A 16,335-nucleotide genomic window follows, 5' to 3' on the forward strand; every position below is an offset into this window, starting at 1 on the left:
TGGGAAAGTGGAGTTGAAGCTGAAGATCAGCCATGATCGGATTGAATGGTGCCCGAGGGGCCATATGGTCTACTCCTGTTCCTATTCTTTATGTTCTTAATACCAGAGAGTGGGGCCATGGATGTTTGTCATTGATAGTAGAGAGGAGAAAGGGTAGATGAATAGATTATAAATGCTGCTGGGATCAGCTATTCAGAAATTTGCAAGAACAGTCGAGGGAAACTTGTCAATCAGTTCTCCAACAATCCATGCATGAGAAAGAGTGATGGCTTCACCCAATGACCCACGCACAGCAAAAGACCAAAAGACATAGGAGCAGAAGCAGGCCATTCGGCCCATCAAATCTGCTCCGCCATTCAATGAGATCATGGCTGACCTGATAATCCTCAACTCCACTCTCTTGCCTTTTCCCCATAATCCTTGATTCCCTTACTGATTAAAAATCTGTCTATCTCCACCTTGAATATACTTAATGGCCCAGCTTCTACAGCCCTCTGCAAACTCATGGGACTAAAGGCAGACAAGTCTCCAGGACCTGATGACCTGTATCCAAGGATTTTAAAGGAGGTGGCTGCAGAGATAGTGGAAGCATTGGTGGAAATATTCCAGAACTCACTGGATTCCGGGAGGGTCCTAAAGGATTAGAAAACCACTAATGTGATGCCCCTGTTCAAGAAGGGAAGGAAACAAAAAGCAGGAAGCTCTGGGCCAGTCAGCCTAACATCTGTCATTGGGAAAATGCTACAGTCCATTACTAAGGAAGAAATAGCAGGACACTTAGAAAAGCTTAACACAATCAAACTGAGTCAACATGGTTTTGTGAAAGGGAAATCATGTTTGACAAATTTGCTAGAGTTCTTTGAGGATATAACAAGCAGAGTTGATAAAGGGGAACAGGTAGATGTAATGTATTTGGATTTCCAGAAGGCATTCGATAAGGTGCACAAGATAGGAGCTCACGGTATTGGGGGTAGTGTATTGGCAACAATTGAGGATTGGTTAACACACAGAAGACAGAGAGTCAGGATTAATGGGCCTTTTTCAGATTTGAAAGCTGTAACTAGTGGAGTGCCACAAGGATCAGTCCTAGGGGTTCAATTATTTACTATCTTTATTAATGACTTGGAGGAGGGGGCAGAGTGTAATGTATCCAAATTTGCTGACAATACAAAAATAGGTGGGAAAGTATGTTGTAACGAGGACATAAGGAATCTGCAAGGGGATGTTGAGTGAGTGGGAAAAAACTTGGCAGATAGAGTTTAATGTAGGAAAGTGTGATGTCATGCACTTTGGTAGGAAGAATCAAATGACAGACTATAGTTTAAATGGAGAGACTCCAATAAAGTGCAGCACAGAGGGATCTAGGTGTTCTTGTGCATGAAACACAAAAAGTTAGCAGGCAGGTGCAGCAAGTAATTAAGAAGGCACATGGAATTTTGGCCTGTGTTGTTAGGGGGTTGGAGTTTAAAAATAGGGAAGTCTTGTTACAACTGTACAGGGTGTTGGTGAGGCTGCACCTGGAGTGCTCTGTACAGTTTTGGTCCCCGTATTTAAGAAAGGATATACTGGCATTGGAGGCAGTTGAAGAGATTCACTAGGCTGATTCCTGGGATGAAGGGGTTGACTTTTCAAGAATGGCTAAACAGGTTAGACCATTATTCATTAGAGTTTAGAAGAATGAGGGGTGATCTTACTGAAACGTACAAGATTCTGAGCGGGCTTTACAGGGTAGATGTTGAGAAGATGTTTCCACTAGTGGGGGAATCTCAAATTAGGGGACATAGTTATAGAATAAGGGGACACTTATTTAAAACTGAGGTGCGAAGGAATTTCTTCTCTCAGAGAGTAGTGAATGTCTGGAATTCTCTACCCCAGAGAAATTGTGGAGGCTAGGTCACTGAAAGTATTTAGAGGAGGTAGATAGATTTTTGAAATATTGGGAAGTTGAGGGTTATGAGGAGTTGAGGCATGAAAGAGGAGTTGAGGCCTGGGTAGATCAGCCATGATCCTATTGAATGGCGGGGCAGGCTTGAGGGGCTGAATGACCTACTCCTGCTCCTATTCCTTATGTTCTTGAGTTCTAATGTTCTTATTGTGTTCTCTGCAGTGAATAATTCTGCAGATTAACTGCCCTCTGAGAGAAGAAATTCCTCCTCATCTGTTATACTGGGCGACCCCTTACTCTGAGATTATGCCGTCTGGTCCTAGACCCTCCCAAAAGGGGAAACAACCTCTCAGCATCTACCCTGTCAAGCTCCCTAAGAATCTTACATGTTTCAATAAGGTCGCCTCTCATTCTTCTAAACTCCAATGATTACAGGCCCAACCTACTCAACCTCTCCTCACAAGAAAATCCCTCCATACCTGGGATAACCTAGTGAACCTTCTCTGGACTGCCCCCAATGCCAGTATATCTTTCCTTAGTTAAGAGGACCAAAACTGTTCACAGTATTCCAAAAACTCACTGTCAACCGCACGATGGCACAAGACATGATTCAGCCAGTCTTTCTGTCCAGGCAAGCTTGACAGCCTTTTTATTTGTATATCACCTTTCCCCCCAAATTTGCATGAATATTTAAATAACGACCGTGTGTTCATGAACGGAGCTGGAAGGGGTGAAAAAAATGCTATCATCTGGATCACGTAAAACACAGAAAAGTTTGTATATCATCCAGAAGATTTCGCCACTTGTAGTTTAAGTTAAAAGCTATTTTTAGGCCAGTTATGTCTGACTCTGTGTGACAGGGTTCACCCATCCTATAATAAGATGAAAAAAAAAAGCTGGAGAAACTCAGCCTCTGTGGAGGGAAACAGAGTTAATGTTTCAGGTCAGAGCTGAAGAAAGAAATGTGAGAGTTTTTAGGTTGTTGGAAGGCAGGAGGGTGCAAGAGGAATAGCGTCATAGGGTGGAAGGCGGGAGAGATTAAGTTGCGCAATATTTCATGATGCATCAGCCAAAGAGAGTGGTAATGGGTTTAGTAAAGAAACAAATGTTGTGTCCAAATAAGGTGTGAATGTCTGCACGAGAAACATCTGAATGCAACATGAAGGCATAAAAAAAGAAACAAGATCTATGGAGAAAAGCAAAACAAAAACAAATAAAAATAGAAAAAAAATAGAAAATAGAAAAAGAGAAAAAAATAGAACGAGATGGAGGCAGAGGTTATGATCTAAAGTTGTTGAACTCAATGTTATGTCCAGAAGGCTGTAGGGTGTTGAGTCAAAAGATAGGGTGGTGTCCTTTGAGCTTGCTTTGGGCTTCACTGGAGCACTGCACCATCCTATACTGTCATCCGCTGGTCCCATCTGTCCTTGTTTATTTGTTTAGTTCTGCAAACAAACTTACTTACAACATGGAATAAGGCCATTTGGCCCATCGGGTCTATGCTGCTTTTTGTGTCCAACGCATGCCCTTTCCCATCCCTCTTCAACCAACTCCATCAGCATGTCCTCCTATACCTTTTCTCCTCGTGTTTTACCTAGCTTCTCCTTAAAAGCCTTTACTTCTGTTTATATGATAGCATAGTGGTTGTAATACTAGACAAGTAATCCAGAGACCAGATTCAGAGTCGTGAGTTCAAATCCCACCATAAGGCATCTGGGGAATGTGAATTTGGTTAATTAAACAGATTTTGGAATAAAAAGCTAACACCAGTAATGGTGACTGGCAGGATTTTTCAGTTGGCTTGTGGGGTGGGCCTGAAACACGTTGAATGATGTGTGATGACGTTGGGCATGCGTCCTGATGTCATCGTGCAGTTCCACGATATTGCGTTCGGTGGGCGCCCGCTGGAGTTGGCTGTGCCCCCGTCGATATGTAAACGGCCTATTAAGGCCATTAAGAAATAATTGATGCAATGGTTAACGTTGCCTGTCCAACCTTATGGTTGGCGGGCAGGTGAAAAGGCCAAGCAGTCTTTGCATTTTTTTAGGAAACCTCTTCCACGAGCGGGATGAGGTTTCCAAAGGCTTTTATTAAATAAATAAATAGAAATTCCTAAATATAAAAACATGTCCCATCTCATGTGATACAGCCCCATGAGGGGACTTGTTTAAATAAATTTTTGAACCATTTATTTAATTATTTCAATATCTGTTCAATGTCCCTGAGGCGGTCTTTTTTGCATAAGAGCATTGGCTTAAGCTCTCCCTCCTCTCCCTGCCCACACAGGAGGCACTCGCGTGCCCACATAAGATGTCGGCGCGGAGCTAACCGTGAGCGGCGATCAGTCCCGTGCCCGCCCACCGCTTGAAAAATTCGGGCCACACAAAACTACTGAGTTGTTGTAAAAACCCATTCAGTTTACTAAAGCCATTTAGGGAAGGAAATTTGTCATCTGGCTCCAAACTCCAAACATATTGCAACATGGTTGGCTCTTGACTGTCCTCTTACATGACCGAGTGTGCCATTCAGTTGTATTCAAGGAAGCAGCTCACTGCCACCTACTCAAGGACAATTAGGGATAAAAAATAAATGCTGACCTTGTCAACAACGTTCACCTCCCTTGAATGAATAAAGAAAAATAAACTACTGTATATGGCAGTGAGTTCCATGTTCTAATCACTCACTGGATATAGTATTTCCTCTCGAAGTCCCTATTGGATTCATTAGTGACTATCTTATATGTATGCCCCTGGTTCTAGTCTCCCACGCAGGTGGTCACATCTTTTGTATGTTCATTCTATCAAAACCCTTCACAATCTTGAAGACGTTAATCAGGCCACTTTGACATGCTTCTTTCCTGAGACCAGCCCCATTGAGACGCAAAATACTACCCCACCATTTCTCCTTTCGGTGGCTGAAAAGTATTGAACGTTTCTAGCACCTTCTGTTTCTTATTAATTTTTTAAAAATATAAGACGCGATGAAAGTTACTGGTGAAAATACCAAACATAACAGCTGCATTGAGTTTCCCGAACACAGCTGACATCAGTTTTGAACACGGGTCATGATTTCAAGTATAAACAATGGTTTATTGGAACTAAATGGCCAACAGCTTTTTTTAAACCCATGTCCATCTTACAGTTATCAGGCTCCACCATTAGCAACAGTGATTATGGTAAAATTCAAACTTGGACAATTTAACCTGCCGGTAAAATAGTATAACATGATACATCTTAAAGGGTTTCCCACAGAGAAGCAAGGTAATTCACGCCCAGTCAAACACGTTTTGAAATGCAGTAACTATCATGGAGTCAAAGACAGAATCCCTTGCCCATGAACATCAAAATTATGAGGGGTTTGAATAGAATAGATTCTCCACTGGCAGGAAGGCCAGAGAACACAGCTTTAAGACAATTGGCAAAAGAATCTGTGTTGGGAAAGAATGAGGTGTACTTATTTTCTTTGTAGATCATTGAGGAAGATGGTAACATTACTGGATTCGTAATCCTAGTGCACCTGGCTCAAATCTCATCAAGGCAGCTCATGGAATTTAAACTCAATTAATACATTGAGGGGATTAAAGCTATGGTCTCAGTAAATGTGACCATGAAACTATCATCTCCTTTGCCTCCACCTATCGCTGGCCTTCTATCCAGGTCCACCCCAATTAAACAGTATAAATTTCATCACATTTTTACTTCTCATTAGCTCTGAAGAAGTCATACAGACACAAAATGTTAACTCTGTCTTTCTCTCCACAGATGCTGTCAGACCTGTTGAGTTTTTCCAGCATTTTTGGATTTTGTTTCAGATTTCCAGCATCCGCAGTATTTTGCTTTTATGAAACTATCATTGATTGCCATTAAAAGCCTATCTGGTGTCTAATGCCCTTTAGGGAAGGAGATCTGTCACCCTTACCCAGCCTGGTCTATGATGTGACTCCAGGTCCAAAGCAATGTCTCAGCTGCCCTCTGAAATGGACCAGTAAGCCACTCAGTTCAAGGACAATTACAGATAGGCAACACATTGCTGACCTTGACAGTGGTACCCACATAGCATGAGAGAATAATAAAAAGGATTATATCAATGACCAGATCATTTATTTTTGTGCTGTTTGAGGGATAAATATTGGGGGATAAATCCCAAAACACCAGGGATAACTCCCCTGTTCTTCTTCAAAATATTACTGTGGGATCTTTCACATCAATCTGAGGTTGCTGAGGGGACGTCAGTTTAACAACTCATTCAAAAGATGCGGCATCTTCAACATTACAGCACTCCCATCAGTGCTGCACTGGAGTGTCAGCCTGGATTTTCTGTTCTAGTCTCTGGTGTCAAATCTCTAGAAGGGTGAGCTCCACAGGCTATATGGGTGATCTTATACAATGAAGCATTGTCATATGTTGCGAGGTGTTGCCTGTGAGAATCTTCATGTAACCCTTCATAAATATCTAAGTGTTTGAGGCCTGCAAGGAGAAGCCTCATTTCTGGTGCATGTTCCTGTTGCCCTTGTCTATATCTTACCTTACAGAGCTAGGGAAGGGCCATATCTGCATACAGTATAATGAATGAAGACCACGTAATGCAGTCAGAAAGGTGTAAAAATAGCCTTACTCTAATGTGAGGTTAGAAGGTGAGGTATTTGAATCTAATGGTATATTTTCTAATCAATACTATTTTGTGCCGAAAAAATCCAATCATGGGGCTATGTACCCTGCTGTTTGTGATTAACCTTTTTCATTCGATTAATTTTGGACTCCTAATCTACAAGCTCCATGAATAAATTCATTATGTGTGAGGAAACGGTTTTTGCTATTTTGCTATTTTTGTTTCTCAGCTAGGAAGCACATTTGAGCCTATTCTACACTGAGCGAGTGTGAACAGGCCCTGTTGATGGCCACAAGACAACTGAATGATGGAAACACAGAGGCCTTCTGCTGTCTTACTGGAGGACGAGATGACCTCTGTTGTAAATGGCATGTTGGTTTGAATTACCGCAGCCCTGCAGGTAGGCTGTTGAATATGGAGGACTTGTCCTGCCTAAGATAGTCCAAATCCAATTGTCCTGTGGCTTTGAAAACCTCAAGGTGGCAATCTATCCAGCAAGATAAACGTTCAGGACTTTGTGAATAATAAAAAAAAACACGCAGCAGAAACTGTGAGCAATCCCTGTCAGACAAACCAACCCCTGTAGCAGATTGCAGTCCAGCTGAAACATTCAGAGCAGATTGCAATCCTGCTCCTTGTGACAGCTAAACCAATGCACACAGCAGATTGGATACCAGCTGTACTAATCTTGCACCGTGGACTACAATCTAGGTCCCACCTGGCTGCAGTAACCATAGAATCAAGCCCTGCCAATCTGATTTCCAATGCATCATGCAAGCCATTTGCATTGCTTCGCAAGTTCTGTGTACCTCCCTCCACATATCCACAAGAGCGCATTCACGGTCCCAGATAGTAACATACACAGACACGGTGAAGGCCTGCTATTTGGAGGCTTCATTTAGCACTGACGACAAACCAGCCAGGTTGGACACACAGCATTCTTAAGCCTGTGCATTAACGATGTGTGATTTGCATATACCAGCACAAAATTTAACATTGAATTTAATACCATCAGCCTTGGCTCAGGGATGGCACACTCACCTCAGAGTCAGGTCATTGGTTCAAGTCCCACTCAAAAATTAGAGTACATAATATAGTAGTGTCTTAAAGCAGTACTGAAGGAGTGCTGCACTGTCAGAGGAGCCAACAGGATGAAACATTAAACCAAGGCTCAATAGGTCCTCTCAGTTGGAGGCAACTATTGGCATTATTTTGAAGAAGGGCAGAGAAAGTTCCCCCTGGTGACTTGGCAAGTGTTTAATCTTCAGCCAACATCTCTCAAACAGATGATTATTGCTGTTTGTGCTGTTTAAAGTAGGAATTGGCTGTATGTTGCAACAGTGATTACACATAAAAAGAAGTACTTCATTGGCTGTACAGTACTTTGGGAGATCCTGAGGTTGCAAATGGTGTACCTGACTTCAAACCCATTCTCATCGAATGTTTCCCCTCAAAGGACGCTGGATAGCAACCAGAGCCTTTTTGTTTCTCGCCCAAAGTCTAGGCCCATTGTTGGACCATAATAGATTTTTGAAATTAAAAGGGTTAACCTCTTTTTACCTTTCTCTGTCTCTTTTTCTTTGCTCAAATCATTAACATTATTGAACTTGGACAAAACAGACTTTTGAAAACAATCCTCAAGCACGAACGAGCAAAGGAGAACCTTTCACAGGGAAAAGACGCAAGAATCTAATTTTCTTGGCACTAAACATTTGTTCCTGATGTTATTAATCCTCTGTAGGACTATGCTTCACTTCCATGAGCCAACCCCTCGAGCAGTTTGGCCGACAACTGACAAAACACATCACACAGGCTCTGAGGATGAGCGGGCCAGCAAGGATTTAGATGCTTGGCTTATCCCAATCTAAGCTATCGCAAACGCATTGAACCCTGAACCAGAATTGGATATGTGAATCCCGAGCTCTCCCAGCCGATATCCCTGCAGCTAATGCGGTTTGTAAGCTGCCGGAATGCTACTCTTATCACTGATCTTGTATTTTGTCAATACTTAAGCCACCAGAGTTGCAGAATATGATAGGATGACTCAAACAGGAATATTTTCAGGACATACAGGCAGATGCACAAGTGTACAAACATGCACCGGCCTCTCCTGGTTCTTTTCATTCACTGAAGCTCCTGGATTGGATTTACTGCGGTTTTGATGACTGACATACTTGAATGTGAAAACCTACAATTAGTATTAATTCTTGAGACTTTGGCTGGAATTTTCCGGCCCCCCCTTGGCTTCGGGCATCATGGTGGGCATGAGCGGACAACATGGAGGGAAGGCCAAAAATGAGTTTTATGCCGTCGTGAAACCAGTTTGCGATCGTCCGCTCCACCCGTCAATGGCGGGTCATGTTACCTGCTGCCGGACATTGGGAACGTCGTTTTAATCCATTTGCATCTAATTATAAGCCCTGCTCGTCGGAATCATCCCCCCACGCTGGATCATTTGGGCACGATCACATCAACGTGTTTCACAACTCTATATAAGTGACGTACACCTGACGAGGTGCATTCGCTCGGGACTCCGAGGTGTGTTTGCCTACGTTGCTTCGGGCAGCACTCGCAGTCATCAGGCTTCACAGACAGCGCCACATCACTTTTAGGGGGGCTCATAGGCAGGTCTCTACCTACCAGATCTGCCGTGAGGCTGGGGGTGAGGCTTTTCAACAGCTGCAGGGCCAGGGCTTGCTTGGGGAAGGGGGAGAAGTGGCCTCAGGTAAGGGAAGAGGCTGCAGGACGAGGGCTGTAGTGGGAAAGGGGGGGGGGTGGTATTGCAGGATCTGTATGGGGGCATATGTTGATCTGTGCAAATGGCCTCAAGATGGCGAAGGCTGAGGAGGCAGCCTCCAGAGGAGATGAGGCCAGATGGACAAGTGAGGGTGTGTGTGTGAGAGAGTGAGTGGTGGTGTCCCTTGAGCTGGCAGTGAGTGATGGCCTTGTGAGTGTGTGAGTTTTGAGTGATAAGATGGTTGTCTTACCCCAGCGGCACAGATGAGATCCTTTTTCTGCATTGGATGGCCACTTTGTGTGCCACATTGGCACTGATCACCACTGCCACCGCCTCCCAATCTGGAGTGGTGAAACTGATGGGCCCCCTGCAGCCAGAGCAGGGGTAGAGGACATCTCAGTGGGTTTCCTTGGCGTCCAGAAGGCATCCCAGGGATGCATCACTAAACTGGAGGGCTGCACTCTTCTTGGCTTTTGGGGCTATGTCTTCACTGGGGCAGTCCTGGGCTGCAAGCATTGAGAAGTGTGCGTGCGGCTGCAGTTTAAATATGGCGCCATGCGTGAGAAAGCAGTGAGGTAATGGCGTGATGGGCAAATTGGAGGCCGCCTGCCAGTGAGAGGGCGTGTTTCCTGTGGCTGCTTAAATAAACAAGATGGGAACAGGATGATACAACGTGAAAACCCCCCATTGCGGCCGGCTGGTAAAATAACTTATCTCCTGCCCACTATCGCACTTGGTGCAAATCTGGGACAATTCCAACCTCTGTTTGTCACATGCACTGGAGGGGGTGCGGAGGAGATTTGGAAAGGTGTTGACTGGGCTATTTTTTAAAAAAAGTGATACTCTCACAACAAAATACACTTGGCACTCATCGTTATTTGTTCTGTGAGACTTCACGGGCGAATATATTGTGGGGCATAGTACCACACCTTACTGACTAGAGGTCCCAGGTGATATTTCTGGTTCCTGGTGAATTGGCTGATCTCAACCTGGGCCTGAGTTATGGGGAGCTCTGAGGGAGAGTCAGGATTCCTGTTCTTGAATACTATCCTTGGGTTTCTGCTGAGAAAAACACATGTGAGCATTGGTCAGGGATACTGGGGTTATCTCTGATGCCTATCAATTTACAGGGCAACACCCATTGACAAGGCCCACACATATGAGGAATGACAACATATGTAAGGGCTGCTAATCAAGACGTGCAAAGAGCCTGGAATGAGTCAATGCCTTCAGGAGACTGGGGTGGGGGTGGGTGGGTGGGGTGGAAATGTTTAGAATATTATTTTAATCAAGCACAACCTACGCCCAATTGAGGCATTCAGGAGGGCATTAGATGATCATTTGAATAGGAACAATGTGCAAGGGTGCAGGGAAAAGGTAGGAGAAAGGCGCTAGGTCATAATGCTCATTTGGAGAGCAGGTGCAGTCATGATGGGTTGAGTAGCCTCCTTCTGCGCTGTAACGATTTTGTGATCCAAAGGAAATGAGATTTTCGAAGTAGAGAAGTGTTGCATAGATAAAATCGGAAATCAATAGGCCAGTGTCAGCTGGAGTTCTAATCAATTGCTCAGCAAATGAGGGCAGTAGTAGATGGATTTTTCCTTGTAGAATACTATGATGCATTTAATCTACAATATAGTCTACCTCTAAGCTCCAGTTAATGCTATCCCCATGGACAAATTAAGTGGATTTCTAAACTTTTCCATAGTTTCCTATATGATAGGTTTATTCTTTTTATCCCTCTCCCTCAGTATTAATGCCTGCCCAATGCTCAGAGACTATAGGGATGGACACTCAAGGGATAGCAGGATGATTGCTTCAAGCTTGACTCCTGGCCAATGCTTGAGGCTTCTTGGGCAGATGTTAGACTCTCCAAGCTTGACCCAAAGCCAAATAGAATGGCAACACCAGGGACCAAGAACAGACACAGTAAGTTTCACTGGCAGCTGTTGGTTCAGCCTTGAAAAATGAATGTTTCAGGAATTGCAAATGTAGACCACGGGGCCAAGGGATAGATGCCTGGAGGCTGCAAATGCAACAGATGCTTCAACTGCCTCAGACAAACAACCCTACCGAGCTATAACCTGAGATAGATAACATTTCCATCTGCATACTTCTACTATCAATTGTATCTGGTGGGATATGAAGGCAACATGTTGATATCAACATTGCATTCACTAAGGGGGCATTACTAGTCCTATGTAGCACACAAAAATTATGAGAGGTTTTGCTAGAATAGATAGGGAGAAACTGTTTCCATGGGCAGGACAGTCAGTCACTGGAAGGCACAATGTACAGATAACCAAAGGAGCAGGAGGGGAGATGAAGAGATTATTTTTTTAAAACACAGCAAGTCATTATGATCTGGAATTCACTGCCTGAAAGCATATTGGGAGATGACTCAATCATAACTTTTAATTTGGTGTTGAACAGATACTTGAAAAGGGGAAAAAAAAAGATAACAATGCAGAGCTTGGAAAAGAGCTGGGGAGTGGGATTAATTGGACAGCTCTTTCAAAGAGCCGGCACAGACATGATGGGCAACAATGGCCTTCTTCTGTGCAGCATGATTGTCTGCAAACATTAGCCCTTCACAATAAGGCTGGAAATAAACATGTAAAGAAAAAGGGTCCACTCCAATCGAATTGGGTTGAATAAAGTTTTCTGAATTTATTTTTCCAAGATCACGGATAAACCCATATATTTATGATTGCAGAGGTTGGAAGCAAATATCTTGGCTGCAGTGTGGGAAGTAGCATTAGCAGGGTTAATGGTTTGTTAACAATGCAATAAAACATTTGCAAACTTGCTGTGTCTTTACAGATGCCACAAAAAGCTATACGCTCATTCACATTACAGAACTAGAGGAGAATTGGAAATGACCCATTAGAAATAAATTCTCAGGACAGGATAGGGTATTATCCATCAGATACAAATCACAGGAATTCCAATGAGATTCTCCCCCTCTTTAATGTAAAAATGTTTTAAAACAAATACTTTATGCTGATTAAACATTTGGTCCCATGTTGTTAATCTAATTTAGGTTGCTGAGATCAATATTAACCAGGTCGCTAGAATTCCTGGCAAGTAAAATCTAGTTAAAGGATGGACTGGGGGAGTTCAGAACAGCGCAGATAATTGACTGTAGAATTGTGGACACAAGCACACCATTTACAAGGCTAATGGGACAGTGGATGTGTAGAACAGGATGCCAAACAACACAATAAATTAAGGTCAATGGTGAGTTTCAATGGTGCGTGAGAATTTGGATTGAGCGGTATAGAACTCTGATTATTTTCAGGGGGAGTAGGGAACCTATTCCTTAAAGAGGGGATCAATAGGTAGCTTGAAATGAAGGCAAAGCAGAAAATGCTTGAAACGCTGAGCAGAACAAGCAACCTTTTATGATGTGAGAAACAGGGTTGACATTTCAGATCGATGACCTTTCATCAGATTAATTGCACATGGAGCCTGGATGAAACAGCCTAGATAGGTCGAATAGCCTTTTCTGGATTCAGTCTTTATCTTACTATTACAGTAAGGGCAAAGCTTCAAGGTGCAGTGAGGTTTTCCACTTTATCTGACATTCAAAGCCGAACCAGAAGAGCATCGGCACTGGAGTAGAGGATTGAATCATGGTTTGAGTTTTGAGGTTTGCTTTGCAGATGATGAAACTCATCAAATTCTCAATGTGAATAATAAATGTTTCAAGGTCATGAGTGCCATGATCCCAGCTGAGGTTACCTGATCCCAGAGCAAAACCCAACTTGATAGATCCTAACTTTTATTTATTTGTGTAGATACACGGAGAGGGGCTACTGAACAGAATCATAGGAATCAGCTGATGAACTTTTAGCAAAAGAAAAAAACATTTATTCAACAAGAAAAGCTGAACTACAATTTACAATACTCCTTCACCCACAACAAAGCCTTTACAGATGTATACAGATTTGTAAGAATGACACAAGTCACAACAGATATCCTATACTTTAATGTTCACAGTAAGCACACAGTCCACGTAAATCTGTGGCACCCTATGGTCAGACACACCACACTCTGAAACCAAGTGACAGATGCCACCTCAGCCAGATGCAGTGCATCTCTCCTCAACTCCCCCCAGACACTTGTCACACTGAGAGCCAACCAGTCTCACTGAATTCCGTCCTTCACACGAGGGTTTCCAATCTCCACTCTCCAGGATCTCACCTTAGAAACTTCTCCTAAACTGACGTTTTCACTCAGACACCTTCCACAAGGGTTCGCCTCCAGGGTTTCAAACTCTCCTTCTGATGTTCCTCTTCCCTGGGTCACCACATGCACTCAAGCTGTCTTCCATGCACTGTCTCTCACTAACTCAGCCTTAACAGTACACCACTGCTTCACATGCCCATAGCAAAGAATTACAGATCTTCAGTTCTCTCTGTGAACCTTCTTGCTTCTTGCAAGCTGTTCTCACTTTAAATCTGAAGCTTGGAACATTTCTCTCTGCACCTTACTCTTAACTTCTCTTAACAACACCTTTTCCCAGGTTCCTGTCCTTCCTTTGACTATAAGGTCTCCTTTGGACTTTTCTCTCTTCCACTGACCTGGATTTTGGGGGTATTTCTCTGCTTGGGACCTTTTTGTTCTTTTGAGAAATCTGCAGTTCCCTCTCCCAGTGTCCAGTCTTTCTGGGCCCAGCCTTCAATCTAACTTAAAGCTGCTGTTTCTTTAGTTCAATATGTATGTCTTAGGGAGGAACTTGCCCATCCGGCCCTCCTGTTGCTAGGCAACAGCATTGTTTTTCTACTCTTGTGTGTTTACCTTTATCTTATAGCAGTCGTAAACTCCTTGTTAGAAAGGCAAGCAGTCTTTTAAAGTGAAACTAAAACTCCATTTGACCTCCCTTAATGCACAGAAACAGAAATACAAACCAAACTTAAACTTCAAAGCTAAAACTCATTCCTAACACTCACAAATACAAATATAACTTACTTAAACTATCTCTATTTCCTAACAATGAGATGTAACAGCTAAGAGAGGAAAAATTAAAGCTTTATTTAAAAAAAGATAATGTTCTGGGACTTGTTTCACCTCTTCACAACCTTTGGACATCCTGCTGAAAAAGATCTGGACGGGTTGCAAACTCCAGAAAGCTAATTGGTGAAATGCTCCATGGTTAAGCAGTCTCTCCGCACAGAAATAGGCCATTCAGCCCAAATGCCTTGTGTTGGCATTTATGCTCCGTGCAGGATTCCTCCCATTTTACATCACTTCAACCCATCAGCATATTATCTTTTATTCATGGAACGTGGACGTCACTGGCAAGATCATCATTTATGGCCCACCCCCCAGTTGAATGGCTTGCTAGGCCATTTCAACCACACTGCTGTAGACCTGGGGTCCCATATGGGCAATGCGGAGTACAGATGGCAGACTTCTTTCCCTAAAAGACATGAGCGGATCAGATAGATTTCCATAGCTCTCTGGTAGTTTCATGATCACTATTACTGATACTAGCTTTTAATTCCAGGATTTAATTAGTTAATTGAATTTATATTTCTAAACTACCAGGATGGGATTTGAACTCATGGGCCAGAATCTTAGGCTGATCGGGCAGGCGTGAACCCAGCCTGAACGCACACAAAATCGCGCAAAATGACATCAGGCACATGCAGCCCGATGCTATTGCGCACCCGAGAATATTAAGGTCGGCAGGTGTGGCTCTGACTCCCACGCACGCCCACCGACAATTAAAGGGCCAGTTAAGGCCATTAATTCGCTATTGTCCACGATTTTACATTGCCCGGGCGATTTTGCACTCACCGATGGGCAAAACAGGCAGCCGGCAGCTGGTTTTTAACGAAACCTCACTCAAGGGCAGGATGAAATGTCCGGGGTGAAATATAATAAAAAATGATATCGGGGGACCGATGGTTTTCGAGTTCTGCTGTCGGGTGCTCGAATGTGCTGCATTCTGTTCTTGCCATTTAATCTGCCCCGGATCTGCAGCTCCCTGAGGCAGCTCCGCAGCAGCTGTCTGCCTTCTGGGGGCTGGCTGGAGGCGCCCACCTTCACCCTCACTCTCGTCGGTGCCCGCTGCCCTCGGCAGTGCTGAGGCTTTCTCGTCACGTGTTTCACGCTGGCTGTCCGTTCATTGGCCAGCCAGCATGAAATTGCTTGCCGGGGGGGGGAGGGTGGGGGGGGGGGGGGGTGTGTGGTGGTCAGGGGTGGGGGGGGGGGGTGGGGGGGCGGGGTGCCAATCGCAGGCGGAAGCGCATTTCACGTTCGCTTCTGGGCCCATCGGCTTGGCAGGCAACGGCAAGCGTGAAATTCAGGCCCATGTTTCGGCATCATTAGTTCTAGGTCTCCAGATTGGTAAACGGTAATGGGGTTAGCTCAGGTGCCTATATGACTAAAGCATATGTTCAATCCCTGTAACAACTGTGGTAGTTCATAGAGACCTGCCTCCTTATCATGCCCCCTGTATGGAGCAGTGCCTCTCAGGCTGTATAACCAGTTGTCTCTCTTTGGTGGAGGGAGATGCCTGTGGTCCTTCGTGGGTTATGACTCATCACTCTTACCATAGGCCTCCCATTCTTTTGTCCCTCATATGTTTGTTTAGCATCCCCCTAACTACATCTATGCTATGTCCCTCCACTACCCCATGTGATAGCAGCTTATGGAACATCAGTCTGTAGGGACGGAAAGGAATGGAAATTAAGGCCTTGAGTTAGAATTGTCCAGAAGCTTGTGTGTTAATTTATACCGCTCATGTGGCTATTTCTACTGAGATTCCTGCTGTAAAGAATGATCACTAATTGCCTTGAGGGGATTACTGACAGGCTCCTACCTACACAGGTTCTTTGAGAAAGAATAAAATAGACATTTTATTTGAAGATCTTCCTCAGAGTATTTGATTACATTAATGCTTGACATAAACAGCATCGCTAGTCTTCAATTTGAAGGACAGCTCCATCAAAATAATTATTCGTCCGATTTTTTTTTGTAGCAGTGTTGCCAACATTGGTAATTTTCACAGAGAGCCCTAATGCAGTGTAATAATGGCTCCTCCTGCTCTATTGTGGTGTAACCAAAAGATTTCCATTTTAGGTTTGGGCTCTGG

Source organism: Carcharodon carcharias, chromosome 32, assembly GCF_017639515.1.
Source record: "Carcharodon carcharias isolate sCarCar2 chromosome 32, sCarCar2.pri, whole genome shotgun sequence".
NCBI lineage: Eukaryota > Metazoa > Chordata > Chondrichthyes > Lamniformes > Lamnidae > Carcharodon > Carcharodon carcharias.